The sequence below is a fragment of the Orcinus orca genome, chromosome 2, assembly GCF_937001465.1.
Source record: "Orcinus orca chromosome 2, mOrcOrc1.1, whole genome shotgun sequence".
In the NCBI taxonomy this organism is placed as follows: domain Eukaryota; kingdom Metazoa; phylum Chordata; class Mammalia; order Artiodactyla; family Delphinidae; genus Orcinus; species Orcinus orca.
In genome coordinates, this window is record NC_064560.1 from 139399679 (window position 1) to 139417765 (window position 18087).

Sequence of the window (18087 nt, forward strand, 5' to 3'; positions counted from 1 at the left end):
GCGTTATACGAGGCTGATTATAGACAGATACGTTTATGAGACGTACTATTCAAGAAATAAAATCTGGGGATTGGTAAACTGTGAAAGCTACAAAGTCAAGATATTATCGAGGAGAACGTAGCTCACAGTTAGTTAACTAGGGTTGCCAGATTTAGCAAACGAAAATACAAATATTACGTAGAACGAATTTAGACTAAAAACTTATTTCTTGTTTATCTGAAATTCAGATTTAGCTGGTTCTGTATTTTAGCTGGAAATCCTGAATCAAGGTCTTGTCTAAGGCAAATAAATCCAAATGTAGATTATAATTAAGTCATGGGAAAGAACTTCTGCTTTGACTGGCCAAGTAATTTGAACTAAACTCAGATGTGGCAAGTTTGGGGTGATTTGTTTTCAAATCAAAGAGGATTTTCAGGATTGAAAGGGGAGTAAAGAGAAGAGAAGGAAGGAATTCCGTGGCGGTCCAGTGGTTAGGACTTAACCCTTTCACTGCCGGGGCCTGGGTGGGGGAACTAAGATCTCTCGAGCTGAGCGGTGCAGCCAAAAATAATTTAAAAAAAAAATAAAAGAGAAGAGAAGAAGTTAAGAGGTGACAGGGAGGAGTGAGATGAGTAGAAGGCAGGAGGCAGTGCAGAGTTATCCTGGCTGAGAATCCAGGGCCAGTGGGCTTCTGGCAGGACCTTACTCAGGGACTTCTTCCCCTCTCTGTTCTGACTCCTTTGAAATGGATGAAGCCAACACTGCTTGGGCTCGGGCCTCATCCTCATAAGGCATAAACGAACCAAAGCTCAGGGAGGTTAAGCAGCTTGCTGACAGCTGTGGCTCAAATCCAGGGCTGACACACCAAAGACCTCATGCTTGCCACCAGAGCCCACCACCTCTAGCCATTAATACCCCAGGATTTGCTTCTCCCTGCTCCTTCCATCGCCACCTCTCCTGTTTCCTACAGAGGACTGAAACTGTCAGGGCCAGTAGGTTTGTGTTGTATGTCAAAAACCATGAAAGCCCCACTCTCTGGGGGCCTTTCCATTGTCCAAGCAAGAACAGTTAAATGAACCAGCTAGAAAGCGCGCTTCCTGAGAAGGAAAAGACAAGCTCAGTCTAGTTCCTTATTAACAACAGCAATGGCAGCAACAACAAGCAGAGCCCCAGCATGACAGCATATCCCAGCCTTTCCTTTCCTCCCCGGTCATGGGAATTTAGACTTGGAGTTTTTAAATTGAGGAGGGCACATTCAGACCCCAATAGCTGCCTGGGGACCCAAGTGCTCTGAAATGACTCATCTCTCCCAGGCCGGTCCTACATCCCGGAAATGTCTGGGGTGCCACATTCTAGAGGCCCGAGATAAAGAGCCTTTAAACGACAAGGTGTAACTTTATTAATTCTTTTTATGCTGCAGAGCGCAAGGGCAAAGGCAGCCACAGGCAAACTTCAGACACTCTCTTTGGAAGTCCAGACTTGCTATAAATCACCTGAGATGGGGATGCCATGTCAGCCCAGCCAGGGCCCTGCCACTCTCTCCAGGCAGCATGACTGTGTTTAAAGCTGCTCCGCTTCCCTAAGTCTCAACCATCACCCCCTTGAAACCCAGGATCCCACTATCCCATGTCGATATTCAGATATCCCCCCCTTTCGTAAAGGCGTTTTCTCGTGCTTTATCAAAGTGGTATCAATAGATCATTTATATTTTGAACTCTGCTAAAAAGAGGATTATACCAGGACATTTGATTTTAGTTAAGAAAATATAGAAATGACTCCCATGTATGAAAAGCAGTGCTTTCAAATGAAAGAAAATAGTTCACTTCTCTCTGTCACAGCAGTAGCACTGCTAAGTACTTCTAAATTGCTCCACTTTGCTATTGTCTGAGGTCCTTGATAAACATTCTGCATTTTAAGCTTTATCTATTTCTCATCATTAAAAAGCTCATTAGTTAGTCAGCGTACTGGTATTTTCTTTACAGTTCATAAATTCAGATTATAACCTTGTGGCCTATACATGGTGCCACTCATTAGATCATCCAAAACACCAGTGTGGAGACATTTAATGGGTAAAATTTTAAATTAGATTTCTACATTTAGAAGTCGCAATAAAATACCCAGACTGCCTCAAGTTTTTAATGAGAAACATAAAATTAATAGCATTTTATTGTATGACAGGACTCTGCTTCTCACTGAGCTATTGCAGTGATTAGGTTAGATAGCCTGCAATCAACGCTGCCCATATAGTACTTAAATTAGGACATATGGACTTAGTGCACCCAAGCGTCAATTTTTGATGCCAAGTTCTTCTTTTCCTGATCTAACATAAGTACCATTTCCTGTTTCCACAGTGGTAAAGTTTTGCAGGGATGTCCCTTCTGATATGGCTTTATTGTGAAGTGAATGCATCTTCCTTTGAACCCGGGATCCTGAACACTATTTGGACAGTCTATACACTAGAAACAGCCCACTAGTCACAGACTGACAAGTCACGGGTCAGATAAGAAACCAATGACCTCCACGCCCTGGTAACCTCAAGATGTGGAGAGCCTTCCTAAGGATACGGCACAATGCTGGATATCTTGATCTGAGAGCAGTAATTGGGAGGAAGAGAAGAAAGTGCCAAAGTGTGTTGGAAAAGTGGAATCCATACACAAGACATTGTTCTGTCATCCCGGCTTCAACAAAGGAGCAAATGCAATCTTACCAAACTCTGTTCTAAACGGAAGCACAGGAAACTAAGCGCCAATAAAAACTGGGAACGACACCAAATGAAAAAGAACCAAGAGCAAGCATTTCCGAGGGTCCCTAGAAAACACAGACACACCTCACTACAGCCTCTTCTGCGTTATTATTCTTTCCACTTGATATTTTGCCCTGGACTGAATACCGTTGATCTGAATAGACCCATTATACATTCATACTGCCATCTTTCCCCAAGATGACCTACCCAGCTTCCAATGCCTCTCTGGGTGTTGTAATAGTGAACTATCTCCTGGTGCAGAGGGTGAGAGAATGAGGCTGAAAGGTGATAGCAGAGCAGTTTGGAGGTGGGGGGCAAAGGTGGGGTTGGTTCTCGTTGCATATCTGTGAGGCGTGGCATTACCCAGTTAAATGCTCTAGGCTGGGTCTGAAGTCTCTTATGCTGGAGAACTTCAGGAATTATGCTTCCTGTCCTGTGCTGCACTTGACGAGTAGGCACGTTAAGTAAGTTTAGCAAAAACACGCTGGACTCTTTGCTCCACTTACAAAAACTATCTAGATTGAGGAGAGTGGTCTCATTCCTGGCTACTTAGCCCCCTGCTCCTCCATTTTCTTTGCAGTGGCTTTTTACAGTTTCCCTTTCCTCAGCCATCCCTGACCACAACGTAGCATCTGGTTCAGTCATTTTTATTCACTGAAGCCTGTCTTTGAGAATCTTCCGTGATGCCCAACACCTGAGGTTGCATGGGCCCTTGCCCCTGAAGAAGCATATATGACTCATAGTTTTCTCAATATCAGCCTCACCCTCTCCCTCACCGTTCCTGCCTGCCCACCCCCGCACCTTCCATGTCCACACACCCCTACCTTCCGCACTCCACTCTCTCGCCCACACTGTGCACACACAGCCCCAAAACAACAGCATCAACAGCACGATTCAGGGATTCTAGGTTCTATTCCCAACTCTACCAGCCCTGCCTCTAGGAACTTAAACTATTTTCTAACACCGTGTGTCTCGGCATCTGTAAATCAAAAAGATAATGACCTAAATACTAAATACTGTTTTGAGAAGCCAGAAGTGAAGAAAAAGTGCAGGCCATAGACAAAGAAGGCGGTCCTCATGCTCTAAGCCAGCATACTTCCTCCATGGAAGCTACAGCTGTTCTTACATGAGATAAAGACAATCCTCTGGTGAGATGCCTCCTTCTTAGAACACATTTCGCCTTAAACATACTGCCATCATTCTGATGACCTTGCCGCACCACTGAAAACGTCATCCCTATATCTTGACCGGCCTCTTGAGTTGAGGCAAACACCTTGAACTTTTTAGCAAAGCATTTTTATGCTTTGGCTCCAAATTTCCCCTGGTCCACTGTTTTGCAAGAGCCTTAGCTTGTGTGCTTGGCTCACTTTATACAACGATATACCGTTGGGGGTGGACAGTACATTTTTTTGTGGCTAGGATCCTGTTTTAGATATATGCGAGGAGCTCACTATATCAACAAACCAATTGGATGAATTATTTTGTAAAGCAAAAAATCCAACACATTTCTATTTGACGAGCAGAGTTTCTTAAGACAAGGCACACCTCAATACGCCCATCTCTTCTGCTGCCTGACCAGGAACACCTGCGACTATGTGAGCTCTCACCTTAGTTCAACTTGGTAGCAATTTGTTCTCTGGATGTTTGACTCCTGCCTGCTCAACTCTTCTGGGCAGGCTCTGCTCATTCCAGTTTCCTCCCACTTAAACAAACAATACGTTGCAACGTTTTACCACCGCCAAGTCTGGCCCCGGCCTCTGCCATGGCTCACCTCCCTGACCTCTCCTTCTAAGCCAGGCCCTCCTCAGCCTCTGCAGCCCACAGCCCGACCGAAGGCCCAATTCCCCAGGCTTATCCTCATGTCTGCAGAAGCCTTTCTGAGCCCTGACAATCACCTCGCACCCTACACAGACAAGGTCTCAGCACCTCTCAGGAATCTAGCTGCCGGGCTGCACCCCTCAGGCCTACAAGGCCCGTACTTGCCCAGCTCCAAGACCAAAGAAAGCGCACAGAGTCAGCGACAGGGACATCTGGGGTTTAACGGGCAGCAGGGGCTTACATGTCAGAAGCAGGTCCTGGAGCAACACCCCACTACGTGCGTCAGGCGGCAGGCAGGACATGGCGGCTGTGCTCGCTCCCAGGGCAGGGGGAGGTTACCAGTTAGGGGATTGATATCAGGTTGGCTCATCGGTTACCAGGGAAACCAGCAGAGTGGCACGCCCCTCACCACCCCTTGATAAACATAATGGAGAGCTCTGATCTAAAGCTAGAACAATCACCAGCTGGGGCACGGGCAAGTAGGTAGGAAGGTCAGTCAGGTGAGTAGGGTGTAGGTGAAGCAGGCGCTGGTTAAGCCGGGGGCGGGGGGGGATGTACAGAGAGCAAGGGAACAGCCATCTTGGGTGGCCTGACCATACACCAGCATTTTATAATTCAGGGCTGCAGTGGGTGGTGTTTCTTGATGTAATTCAGAGTTTCTGTGGACAGCAATCTGTTTCACTCATTCACACAGTAAACCAGCATGCTACAGCCCAACGCCATAATAAAGCACAGGACACACGATGATAGCTCTTAGCCAGGCCAAGCCTGTACTCTAAGAGGCAGCCCTCTTACTAAGAGGCTGAAAAGGCCCTCCAAACTCAGGAGCCTGGGAGGGAGGGACAGGACGAAGCCTGGCCTACACTGGCTCTGTGCATTAGTTAAGACACCTAGCATGGAAGGGCCAATACAGAGTTACTGTCTATGGAAGCCACAGACATCCACTGCCCCCGGCCCCCAATCTCCACCAGTCCTCAATAGTCCAATTCCCTGACACTAAATGTGTGATGACTCACAACTGTAGAGAAACACAAATTTACCATAGGTACATATGTCATTGGTGTGTGTGATAGGCAGAATAACGGCCCTCCAAAGATGCCCGTGTCCTAACCCCTGGAACCTGTGGATATGTTACCTTACACGGCAAAAGAGAGGTGATTAAGTCAAGGATTTGCGACGGGGAGAGTATCCTGGATTATCCAGGTGGGCCCAATGTCATCGCATAGGTCCTTAAAATTGGAGAATCTCTCCCAGCTGTGGTCAAAGGGAGCCATGACTAAGGCTGGACAGTGAGAGGAGGAAGTATTGCTGGCTCTGAAGGGCCACAAGCCAAGGAGTGTGGGCAGACTCTAGAAGCTGGAAAAGGTAAGGAAAGGAACGCAGCCCTGGGGACACCTTGATTTTAGCCCAGTGAGACCCACTGCAGACTTCTGACCTCCAGAACTGTATGAAAATAAAATTGTATCGTTTATATCCCTATGTCTGTGGTGATCTGTTGGCCAGCACAGGAAACGAATACAGTCTAGAAGAGCAGTTTGCTGAAGTTGTTGCCACAGTTTATCTTACTTAAATGCTTTAAGAGCTTTCATCACATCTCTCCCTCCCAGAGGTTTTCCGGAAACAAATTACTCCCTTGCCATTTAATGTTTCTTTTTCTTTTTTCTTTCACACATAGGCTGAGGCTTCACCAGGCTTATTCCACTGGAAGGCTCTAGCGATAGTATCCCAGCGTAGAGTCCCTGACCAGAACAATCCACACAGTATGCTGCATTTTCTCCCTCAGTAAGGGGAGGGGGGGTGTGGAGGGTATTGTGTGAGGACAGTGAATGCATTAACCAAAGACACACTCCAGGGAAGAAGAATGAAAAGAAGATGTTTTGACCGGCTGACTGTGTTCAGCCCTGGAGTGTTCCCTCGAGTCTAAATTGCCGCTGACTGGGCAGTTTTCCCTGTAAAAGCTTCGGGATGACCAAGTGAAGGCCTGAGGGGGAGAAGACAATAGCCGTGAAAGACTCAGAGATCTTATCCCTATAACCATCCCCTCCCCAACCATGAAAAGTTAAGATCAACCACCAAATGTGGCCTCAGAAAAATGCCTAGTCAAGCAGTTGTTTCGCCCCTGCCTGTTGAACATTTGGGTCGCCCGATGCAAATGTTAAAGCTGTGTTCAAACCAGAAAAAATAAAAATAATAAGCTGTCAGAATAATTACTAAGAACATGCAAGGATTATACAAAGTAAACTGCAGCCTGCAAAAAAGAGAATTGCATGTTAGCTAATTGTTAATTTTAGCAATCGCTGTGGCTAATTACCACGGCTCACATTGACTATTAGCTTGATGCCCCAGCACCTGCTTTCTCCAATGAACAGATTTCTTCATCGCTAGCACAGGAGCAAAATGTGTAATTATTGGCCATCATTGGGGCGATTTTTCAGTGATTCTTTTGTGCGATGTGAATAAAGCATAATGACATATTTTATTAGAGGGCAAATAGCTGTTTGTTAATGGAAATGATTTGAAATCCAAAAAACTAGAAGCTAGGAGCATGTTTTCGGTATCAGCGTGAATTCAAATGTATTTTTCTTTTAACTCTTTATAAAAGGAGCATAGAAATCAAATCTAAACTGAGTATAATATATTTAATGATATGTACAAACACAGCATTGATTAATTACCTCAAATGCTTTCACTGGTACACCATTTATTTTGTTTCAGTCATGTGTTAAATTTTAGTATTTCATATTTAAATTCTTATTTCTTGGTCCGAGAGTCTTGGTGAAGCTGGCCTGCGTCACACCTCATTTCCTGCAGATCTCTCTTTTTATTGGTATACGTGGCACTTTCGGAGAGCGCTCTGAAAATCCAGGCTCATTGCTTTGAGAGCTGGGCACACCAGCGTTCACTGAAGAGACAGGCATGAATTAGGTTATCAACACCCAACTGTCTGTCAGTCACGGGGTGGATTGTACATTGTAAAGAAGGTGCCCTGAGGACAAGACTGGAGCTCTTTCAGGCTTGGAAATGACCTTCTTTTCTCTTTCATGACAAAATTGATAGATCTACTACAGAAACCTATCAAAGAATCAAAGTCATGTCCATCTTCATCTAAGGGATAGAAATGATCATATATGTGTGTGTGCGCGTGTATATGTGCATGTGTGTGTGTGTTTCTCTACTGGAAAACAGTACTTCCATTGGCAATGACGCAACATAGCAAATAGGGTCTTTTCTTTCAACTTTGTCCCTGACAAGGTTCTCAAACCTCTGTCTATAGCCTCCATTTTCTTCTCCCACCCCCGCCCCCGCCCAGTCTTTGTATTCTTATAATGGGATAATAGTTCTAAATATGGTGCTACGGAGTTGGAGTGTAAAATCCTCTGGAACTCTCAAATGCAAAAAAAAATCCATTTAAGAATGGATTAATGAAGAATTAATACTAACATGATCAACATATCTCTGTTGTTTTGATCCAGCTCAGGGGTAAAAAGCTGGTTTGAAGACAGTGTTTAATTCCACCACACATTTATACCTTACTTGTGTGTCTAACTCTGAACACTCTGTGCTGAAGTCTTCCTAAACCATGACACGAGAAAAGGCACCTCTTGTTCTCCACAGCAAAGATTAAAGGGCTGTGCTTGAGATGTGTGTTTGCTGAGCTTTCGTCACTCCATTCCACTCAGGTTGGGTTATGAAAGTTGTGTATTTTCAAAGGTCACTGGAAGGCAAGCCCCTTCTGTCTTCTGAGTGTGGAGAACTGGCTCCTAATTGCCAGGCTTATTGTTTTATTACTGCTGTTTACAAACAGGGAGAAACTCCCTTTCTTCCCACAAGCCTCCCCACTAGTTTAAGATGTAGATAAGTTCAGTATTCAGGTTCACTGTTTGACCCATTAAACTGGTATTGAGGTATAATTTGTGTGTTTTCCCAGTACCGTTGCACATAGAATGGGGTTCATTTCCACACGTTTGAATAAATTTATCCAGTTCAGTGAACCTGTTGTGAAGCTCAGCAAAACTCAGTAGGTGGCTTTAAAGTCCTGTAATTAGCCCATTACAGAAAATCTGTACTTTGGATTTTTGCATGTTGGTTAATAAGCATAACATGTTTCATATATAAATAACATTACATTAAATGATGCAATATAAAGGAATTAAAGGCCAATGGAGTTAAACAAAATACTTGAAAGAGACCTCAAATTAGCATGTTTAATTCCAACTCACTGCACAGGAAAAGCCTCCGGCTCTTACTGTACCAGTTCCCCAAGAGCTCAGGATACCGCGGGCAGTGCGCAAGGGGCCGGGCTCTCCGTTTGCACGTCCTACCTGTCATCTGTCGACTTTGTGAAGCTTGGGATGGGTTTACATTTACCTCATTTCCCTTCGTTTCTGATCATGGACAAGGAGACGAGTTGAAGGGGTAGAAGAAAAAAAGAAAAGAAAAAAAGACTTCAGCCCAGCTGTGACTTCCTGGGATGGGATTTGTGTGAGCACTTCCTCCATGATGAATGGGGGGTGCGAGGTGGGGGGAAGAGGACTGGCTGGCTCTTCCTTCCTCTCTGCTTGCTTTTCTCTCCCTCTCTCTCTCTCTCTTGCATCTGTTTGACAATCACTTCAGAATGAAGTGTTGTGCGAATGTCACGTAGACGGAATTTACCTTTAGAGTTTCAATCATTTTATCAGAAATTTTACTGCCAAACAAGCCTGTGTAATATTGCCTCACTCTGGCCTATTTGAAAAAGTTTTCCACCTTTCTATGGAATGAAGGTCTATTTCCATTTAAATACCAAATGTAGTGTAACGGTACAGTAAACCTGCTCCTATGAATCAAGAACCAGTACAACACGAAGATGAAGTCGCTCTACGGTTATATAAAGATTGTAACCGAAAGAGTTGAACTACCACTCAGTGGAGAATGTAAGCTTCATGAAGCCAAGAACCCTGACGGTCTTATTTGCCTTTATATTCCCCTGCCCCAGCACAGTTCATCCATTCATTTATTCATCCACTGTTTATCAAGCATCTTCTGCATACCAGGCACTGCAACAGGTTTTGGAGATGGTAAATAAAAGAAACTCTGAAGAAAGAAACTGGCTAATTGGCCAAAAATCAACCCTGCAAAATGAATGCATCAAATGGTCGATTACTGAATCACTAAATTTGTCAGATTTACCAAATGTAACTATCTATCAAAAACAAGTTTAACTATACAATTTACAATTTTTATAGGATGGTCTTAGTTTTTATTTGCTTTTTATAGCAGCATTTTGAAGAACTATAATTTGTCAAAAGCTATGGATAGTTTACTCTTCTTATGGATAAAGAGTAAGTTACCCAAAATTTTAGTTATTTTTCTTAGAAATATACAGTCTGAAACAGATTTCTTTTTTTAAGTCATTTACAGTTTTGTCAACCCTTTAGCACTTAAAGGATTATTTTTGCCATTTTTCTAAGAGGAATAATGGCCTCAGTATATGATGTTGCTTCATCATTTCCTATTATTATATTTCCTTATAATAATTATTACATTTCCTTCATTTTTTATTTTACCTATCTTTTTAGCATTTTTAGAATTTTTAACTAATCTTTTAAATTCTTTTTTGTAAATTTTAGTTTTATGGTAATATGTAAGTCAAATTTAAACTTCTGTCATTCATTTAATCATGCCAACCCCTCATGAGCCTCCTTACTTCCTTTATGTATCATTGAACACATTTGCCCTTTTATTTCAAAATTTTTGGTGCACTACAATCATGTAAAAGTACCTCAATTTCTCCTTGCTAGAAAATAAAAATTGAATCTTCGGCTACTTCTAATTTCTGTAATTGTCTAATATTTTCAAATTATAACCATGATTAATTAATATTCTTTTTACAATTGCTTGGTGGCATGGTGGACTTAACTTTTGTTTCTGGCAATTAAATTTTTAAATTACAGCATTATACATGGAATGAGATTGTTTCAACTGACTTAGTTTCCCCATCTTTCTGAATGCCACTTTGGATTTCTCTTTAAGTATTTTTACATTCTTTCACCAATGCCTCAAATGGCATATCAGCCTTGATTTTATATGACTAGCAGTTAGTGTCTAAAATCCCTGTGTTTCATGTTAATTTAGTTACTCTGAATCCCTCTTTAGCAATTTCATACTTAAGGGAATGAATGTCAGAATTAGGGTATTGGGCTTCTGGTGGCGCAGTGGTTGAGAATCTGCCTGCCAATGCAGGGGGACACGGGTTTGAGCCCTGGTCTGGGAGGATCCCGCATGCCGCGGAGCAGCTAGGCCCATGAGCCACAACTACTGAGCCTGCGCGTCTGGAGCCTGTGTTCCGCAGCAAGAGAGGCCGCGATAGTGAGAGGCCCGCGCACTGCAATGAAGAGTGGCCCCCGCTCGCCGCAACTAGAGAAAGCCCTCGCACAGAAACGAAGACCCAACACAGCTATAAATAAATAAATTTATATATATAAAAAAAAAGAATTAGGGTACTAATCTTTAAGTTTTGGTTACTGGTTACTAAATACCCTTTCCTGAATATTTTATACTCTAAAAGGCTAAACCATTCTATGATCCTTAGCTGTTAACAATCAAACTTTCCTTAAAATGCTTTATGAAGACAAAATTAAAACCAATGAACTTCATAGAAATCATCAAAAGCTGTTAAAACATTCTAATACAATTTGCTGTATAATTTATAACAGAAAAATAATCCACTCTGTTAAACTGGTACATTGCTAAATGCAGCAGTCACTCTGAAAACTGGGTTTCGGCAAATTATTTTTGCTGAAATCCAGTGACTCAGAGATAAAAATATTAAAACATAAAATAACATGGCCCCTGCCCTCATGGAGCTTACAAATGAGAGAGACAGGCATGAATCAAGGAATCCCATTTCCCAGGTTAATGAGAACATGAGGGCATATCCTGGGGAACTGGCCTCATTAGGTAGGCCAGGTCTGGAAGGAGAAAATTAACTAGGCGAAGCTGGGGGATATCGGCCTTCCCGGAAGAGAGAAAAGCATGTGCAAGGCCCAGGCCTACCGCGTGGATACATAAGAGGCCCCTACAACTGTCGAGTGAATGAAAGATCTGTTGTTCGGGACTTCAGATTCGCTGAGCCCTCCCTCAGAAAACGATCCTCCTTGAAGCCTAGGGGTCCCTTGACCTGCCTCCTGCAGAGTGCCTGGGAGGCCTGCCCAGCTAAGACCAGCAGAGGCACAGGTGCTTCCTCTCACCCACACAGGGACAGCTCCTCTGCCCCTATCCCACCCTCGGTCCTGTCTCAAAGTTTTCCTAGAACAAGTTTTCCTTGTTGAAGGAGAACAGGAAACTTTCTGGCAGTAGCTGAAGGCATTGTCAGCCGTCACCAGCTCTCCGAAGACAGCATTCCTGGAGAATGTTATTAATAAGCTTCATCCTAAATAAGCCCACAGAACGTCAGCTCTCAGAGCACTTGCCTACATTTCAGACTTGTTTTCTTAGAATTTCTTCTCTGATGAGGAACAAGAGAATCTCTTTGGATGTGGTCTAAAATTCAGAGCCCAGGAACTCACCCTAAACCCACAGAATCAGAATTTTAGGGGAAAGGATCTGGGCCTATTCATTTTAACACCACCTCCCACCCACCCAGGTAATTTTACATCCTAAAATTTGCGAACCACTAGTATAAATGCTGAATAAATAAAACTTGAAGAAAATATTGTGGCAGGGTTTATCAGATGGGTTTTTACCTTTTTCTTTGAGTAAATGTTCGGTTTTTCTCTCACCTTTGTGTTGGAAATTTTGTATTGGATGAAGGGCATCGCTGTTCTTTCTACCCTAACGCCAAGCAGAAGGTTTCTCCAGGAGCTCTGTTATCGCTCCATGTATCAGCATGGATTTGCCTTGCAAACACTGGGGCTTGGGGTATCTGGGCCTTGGTGTATCCCAGGCTGACAGCCACAGCTCCCGGGTGGGCTAGGGGATCATCTCTTTCACACCTAAGCCCACCTCCCTGGTGTGAAACCCATTTCCATGCTCAGCTGTGTGACAGCACCTTCTCTACAAGTGAAGAGAAACGTTTGTGTCTTTACTCGGCCTCCTTTCGTTTCCTAACTGCACCCCAAACCGCCCATACCATATAGAATTAGGTAGAAATGGGATTTTCAGTAAATTATTTTCGGTTGAAGATGGGTGTTTTTGCCGGACACACAGAGCACCATTGTCTAGAGTCCCTAGAGTAAGGTTTGCTCTGGGTAACCAGTTCCCACAAAAGTGTACAAATATCCCCTGAGTTCAACTGTTCCATGGGAAGCTCACTGAGGAGAGGGGGTGAAGAAAACTGTGAAGCTGGAAAAAAGGAAGGAGAAGGATTAAGACCTCAGATTATGGATGTAAACAGACCTGAGTCCTGCTTCTGCTCTTTCCCAGAATCGTAGTATAACTGGGAAAGACATCTAACCGCTCAGCGCAGTTCCCTCCCAGTGATGTGTGGGTAATAGCTTCTCCCTCATGTCTGGTTGTGAGGCTCAAATGAGACAACATTTATAAAATCCTCAGTACATCTCCTGGCATACAACCCTCAAAAAATGTCAGCTTTTATAATTTTTTAAAATAAACTATTTCTGCTTGATAACCTGAATGACAAATAGGCATCTAGGAAAGAGGCCAGGGTTGATTAGAGTTTATCTTTAACCAGACAAGGGGACAAAGTGAGAAATCCCATGATGTCACCCACACTGCACACAACTTTTTTGCCATAGGAGGAGAGGGACTGTTGGAATCTGATCATTTCTCAAGGAATGAGGCACTACAGAAGCACAATGGACTTTCTGTGTGTGTACCTGAAAGGTTTTGGACTCTACGTTTGGAACTCTTTGCCATCATAATGATGGGTCCATGACCAGAATCCTCTTGGTAAAAGTTATTCACTCGAGATATTTATTGAATACTCACAATGCGTAAGGCACCAGAATTGGTTCAGACTGGATCCTACTCCCAAGATGCCTACAGTTAAGCAGGGGTGATGAAATGTATATAAACAACTGAGAGGTAGAAAGACAAATTGCTTTCATAGTTCAGTAGAGGGAGAGATTCCTTCTCAGTAGGACAGCAGAGAAAGCTTCATGGAGGAGAGAGCATTCGACCTAGGCCTTGAACGAGGAAAAGGAATTGGGCAACCAGATTCGGGAGTAAGGAGATCCCCAAAGAGAAGGCCCACCCCCAGTAAAAGCGGGATGTAGGAGAACAGATATGGAAAACGGGGAGTCATCTAGTTTGAGTGAACTACAATGAGGCCCTCTTTGTTGAAGTTTCCCAAGGAAACTAGGAGTTTACTTGGGAATTTCCTTGGGAAACAGGAAAAGAAACTTTCTTTCTTAATGTAGACACTTAAAACAGGAAGCATCCCCTTCATAGGTATTCTACTCAATTTTTGAAATAGAAAGGTTATTTCTTGGTAAATATTCCAGGTGAAAATATTGTCATTAGATTTTTATGGCAATGATATAAAACCTCCAATGATGCAGAGACTAACAGTTCAACATACAACAGATTTTCACTATTTGTGCCATCCTTTTTTTTTCTTTCTTTTTTAAATTAACTATAAAGACCCCTGTTTACCTCTCAGGATGTGGTGAAGATTTGTTAGTTGATCACAATGACAGGAAATAGCTTATGAAAAGAATTATCCAGCAGTGCGCTCAGCGGTCCCCCAGATCTGGCTCTTGCTTTAACAGTGTTTGGACAAAACAGACCTAGGTGCGCCCCTTGCTCCAGACTCTGACCACCCTCCAACCTTTTTTCCAGTTGCAACCTTCGGAATCAGCCGTCAGCTATCCTAGGCCACCGGGACCAGACAACACTGTTTTTTGAGTTTAGCTCCTTATTACTGATCAACCATAAGCTCCCAGATCATCAGAATTATTCCACCGATGTGGAGGCGAAAGTCAACCACCCGGTTAACATGCACCTGTGGGGCCTCCCACACCTACCTCTCTCTGGGCATCTATTTCCACCTCGACGATGTGGCCCTGGAGGGCGTGGGCCATTGTTTCCACGAATTGGCCAAGGAGAAGCGCAAGGGCGCCAAGCATCTCTTGAAAATGCAAAACCAGGGCTGCGGAGGTGCAGAAGCCACCTCAAGAAGAGTGGGGTAAAACCCAGGACGCTGTGGAAGCCGGCATTCTCAGGGAGAAGAACCTGAACCCGCCCCTTTTGGATCTGCACGCCCTGGGTTCTGTCCACGCAGAGTCCCAACTCTATGACTTCCTGGAGAGCCGCTTCCTAGAAGAGCAGGTGAAAGTCATCAAGAAGATGAGCGACCACGTGATCAACCTCCGCAGGCTGGCTGGTGCCCAGGCGGGGCTGGGCGAGTATCTCTTCGAAAGGCTCATCCTCAAGCAGGACTAAGAGCCTGCGAAGCCTGGCCGCCTTTGAGGAGCCCCTCTGGTGTCAGGGCTTCTGCCTGAAGCCCCGCTCCTCAGCCACCAGGCAGCTTTTTAACCACCCTGGGGCCCTCTCCCAAGTCTTGGAGCAAATGGAAACAATTAAGCTTTTTGCAGAAAAAAAAGAAAAATTATCCAGGTGATCCCCATGACCAGAGCATTTTTAATACAGTTAATATGAAAACGCAGTTGACATTTCTCTCTCTCTGTTCTAACATACCAATATCTTTACTTATACAGTTATTTATATAACACTTGCCTGTACCACACAAAGATAGGAATGAAATCTTACCCTTAGTCTACGGCATTCTCCTTCTTTGGAAAGTCTCAGGAGGAACATTTCAGGAAGGAATAATTAGAAAAATGTTATAACTCACATTCTTGGTTTTACTATGAATCATTTCAAATGGTAAAACTCTAATTGTGACTTCTTATTTGTTCCATCGGTTAAAAAAAAATCATGAGCTAAAATAGGACAGAAATCATGTACAATTCTTTCTGGGCACTGGCTATGCAGTTTGTTAAAGTTCTTAGGCGTGAGCATTGGGCAAAGGCAGTAATACAATGACCCAGCACCCTCCCTGGGGCTTGTTGTGGGGGAGTGTAGCAAACAAGCCTTGTTTGTAGAGTGACAGAGGACTGCTATCTGCTTGCTATGCGAGAACATCATTTACCCAGATTAGACTAACAGTAACGAATTGGGGCTGTTTCCAACTCTGCAGTGTCACAGGCTGGATTTAACAGATGAGCTGTGTCATTTGCTAATGAGTTGCCTTCATTAGAGCGTTTGGCAGAGGAATTTTGGGTGTCACTCGATGGTCTGAATAAAAAGTTGCATGCGCTTAGGTCTTAGGTAAAAAAATAATTAGGATAGACTGTTCTTTCATTTCGCTAAAAAATAATCCTAAAACATAATTTTAAAGCCTAAAAAAAGTTCTTGAGCTAGAAAAGTTGCCTAGGAAAAAATAAAATGCTTGAAACAAGATATTATGTAGAATACGTATAATTAGAGTATGCCAGTAAAATGTGTGAAGGACGGTAATGAGAAGAAAGGACTTAAAAGTGTGGGAAGAGAACATGTAAGAGACCTGCTAAAGTAGTTACCTCTGGTCAGAGAACTTTGCATGGTGGTCAGTGGGTGAAAGGAAATTTCTTTTTTGACTTTGAATAGTTAGCCTTTAAACGACTATATATTACCTTAAAATATTTTAAAAAATAACTTTCAACATGTTAATCAAGCGTTCTTAGTATCTGTAGTGTTTGCTGTATTATTATTATTATTCACTCTGAGCTTACCGCAAATCAATTTTTTCACGTTGTTGGATTACAAATAAGCGAAAAAAATAAATACATAAAACCCCATGCGAAAGCAGTTGGGATGGGGAGGGCTGAGGGAGATTAAAACAAAGCACTTCATTGCTCTGACTTTTACTCATTCCTTTCTTATATTCTACATTCTAAACCTCATAGAATCTCTCTGCAGACTTCATAATTTCAGTTTTACCCAACTCATCCACCTTATAATTATGAATATATGGACATAATTAACTGAATCACTTTGAGAGAAGAAAAAAAATACCCTAGTTAAGGCTAATTGGATGAATCATGAATGCCTGGAAGAATGCATTTCAATAAGGTGAAAAACTTTGGATAAAAATTTAATGAAGTTTCCGATTGCATTTGACCACAGAGAACATTGATAAACATTCATTCCATGCAGATTATTAAATTGTATTGATTTAGAAACTCAAAGTCGCAACAACGCCATTGCCTCCAGAGGAGACCTGATTGCACTTATATGTCACATTCATAAAAAACATGATGCACTAATTGGGAGTCTCCCGCCATCTGCACACTGCTTCCAGGCGCACATGAAATGATCAATGGGAAAGCAGGGTCAGTCCAGGCAGACTGTGAGTGAAATTAAAATAATAAAATGTCTAAACATTTAACTGCAAATAGGAAATCTTTATACCCACCCACACCCTATTCTGTAGCATAAAGCTAAGGCACAATTATTCATATACCTCAAGTAATTTGCAGGCTCCATACAAAATCTCATTTAAAATAAGAAATTGCTATTTCTGCACATTTATTCTACCAAATGCCAGCTAATTGCTGCAATGGCCATTATAAAGAATAATTTTCGCTTAGTGAAAAAAAAGAAGGAATGAAGAGAACATTTTCTGGTTTTGTTCCACTGCGAAGGCTCTATTCAGTGAATACTGAATGCACAGCGTTTCACTGCTACATTTATTATGCTGAGAGGTCAAGTATTACACAGCATCTTGTATTACGCTTTGCATGCTAAGTATTTCACTTCACAAATTGACCCTCCGGTGTACTTACTACATAATGCTTTAAAAACCCAGCTAAAACGCAGGACAATTAGCAATACTTTCACTCCCGGTTAACAATGGGAACACCAATGTAGGTGATTGCATTTACAGTGTAGCTTTCTTCACAAAACATTTTTGACACATTAAGGTACTTTGGAATTGTGCAGTACCAGTCCTCTCTTGTGAATGGCTTTCCAGCATTTGCAGAGAGAAACAGTTACTGTATGTTAACGCTTAATTGAAAAGAATTCAGCCACGGCCTATGAAGCACCAATTAGGGTGATATTATATCATAAAAAGCTGTAATATCCATTTTCAGACTTGTGCATCAGCCAATACAAAGTAGGACACAATTAAAAAGGTATACAGTTTAAACTCTTGAAACTGTTAAATTTAATTAGGAGTTCAGTATGGGGGGAAAAAAGTGGGGGCATGGTACAGAGAAAAGGAAGTTTGATGCAGAGCTGGAGGACCCGAACACGCTAGACACACAGGAGGACCACGGAAGATGGTCTTTCCTATTTAAAACACCTTTCGTTTGTAAGCAGAAGGTCTTTGCTTTGCCCCAGCGACCAGTTTCTGAGGTCCGATGAATATTCATGCTGGTCATCAGGAAGTGCTGCTTTCCAGTAATTCTGGTGTCTTGCCGATGCCTGCGAGGGAGAGAGGCAAAACCCGCTCTGGGCCAGGGAAGTGGAAACACGGTATTGATGGTCTCTTGCCCACACAGATCAAACACAATTAAAAGGGAGTTAACCGCATTGCTTTTCACGAAGAAAGTCACAGATAA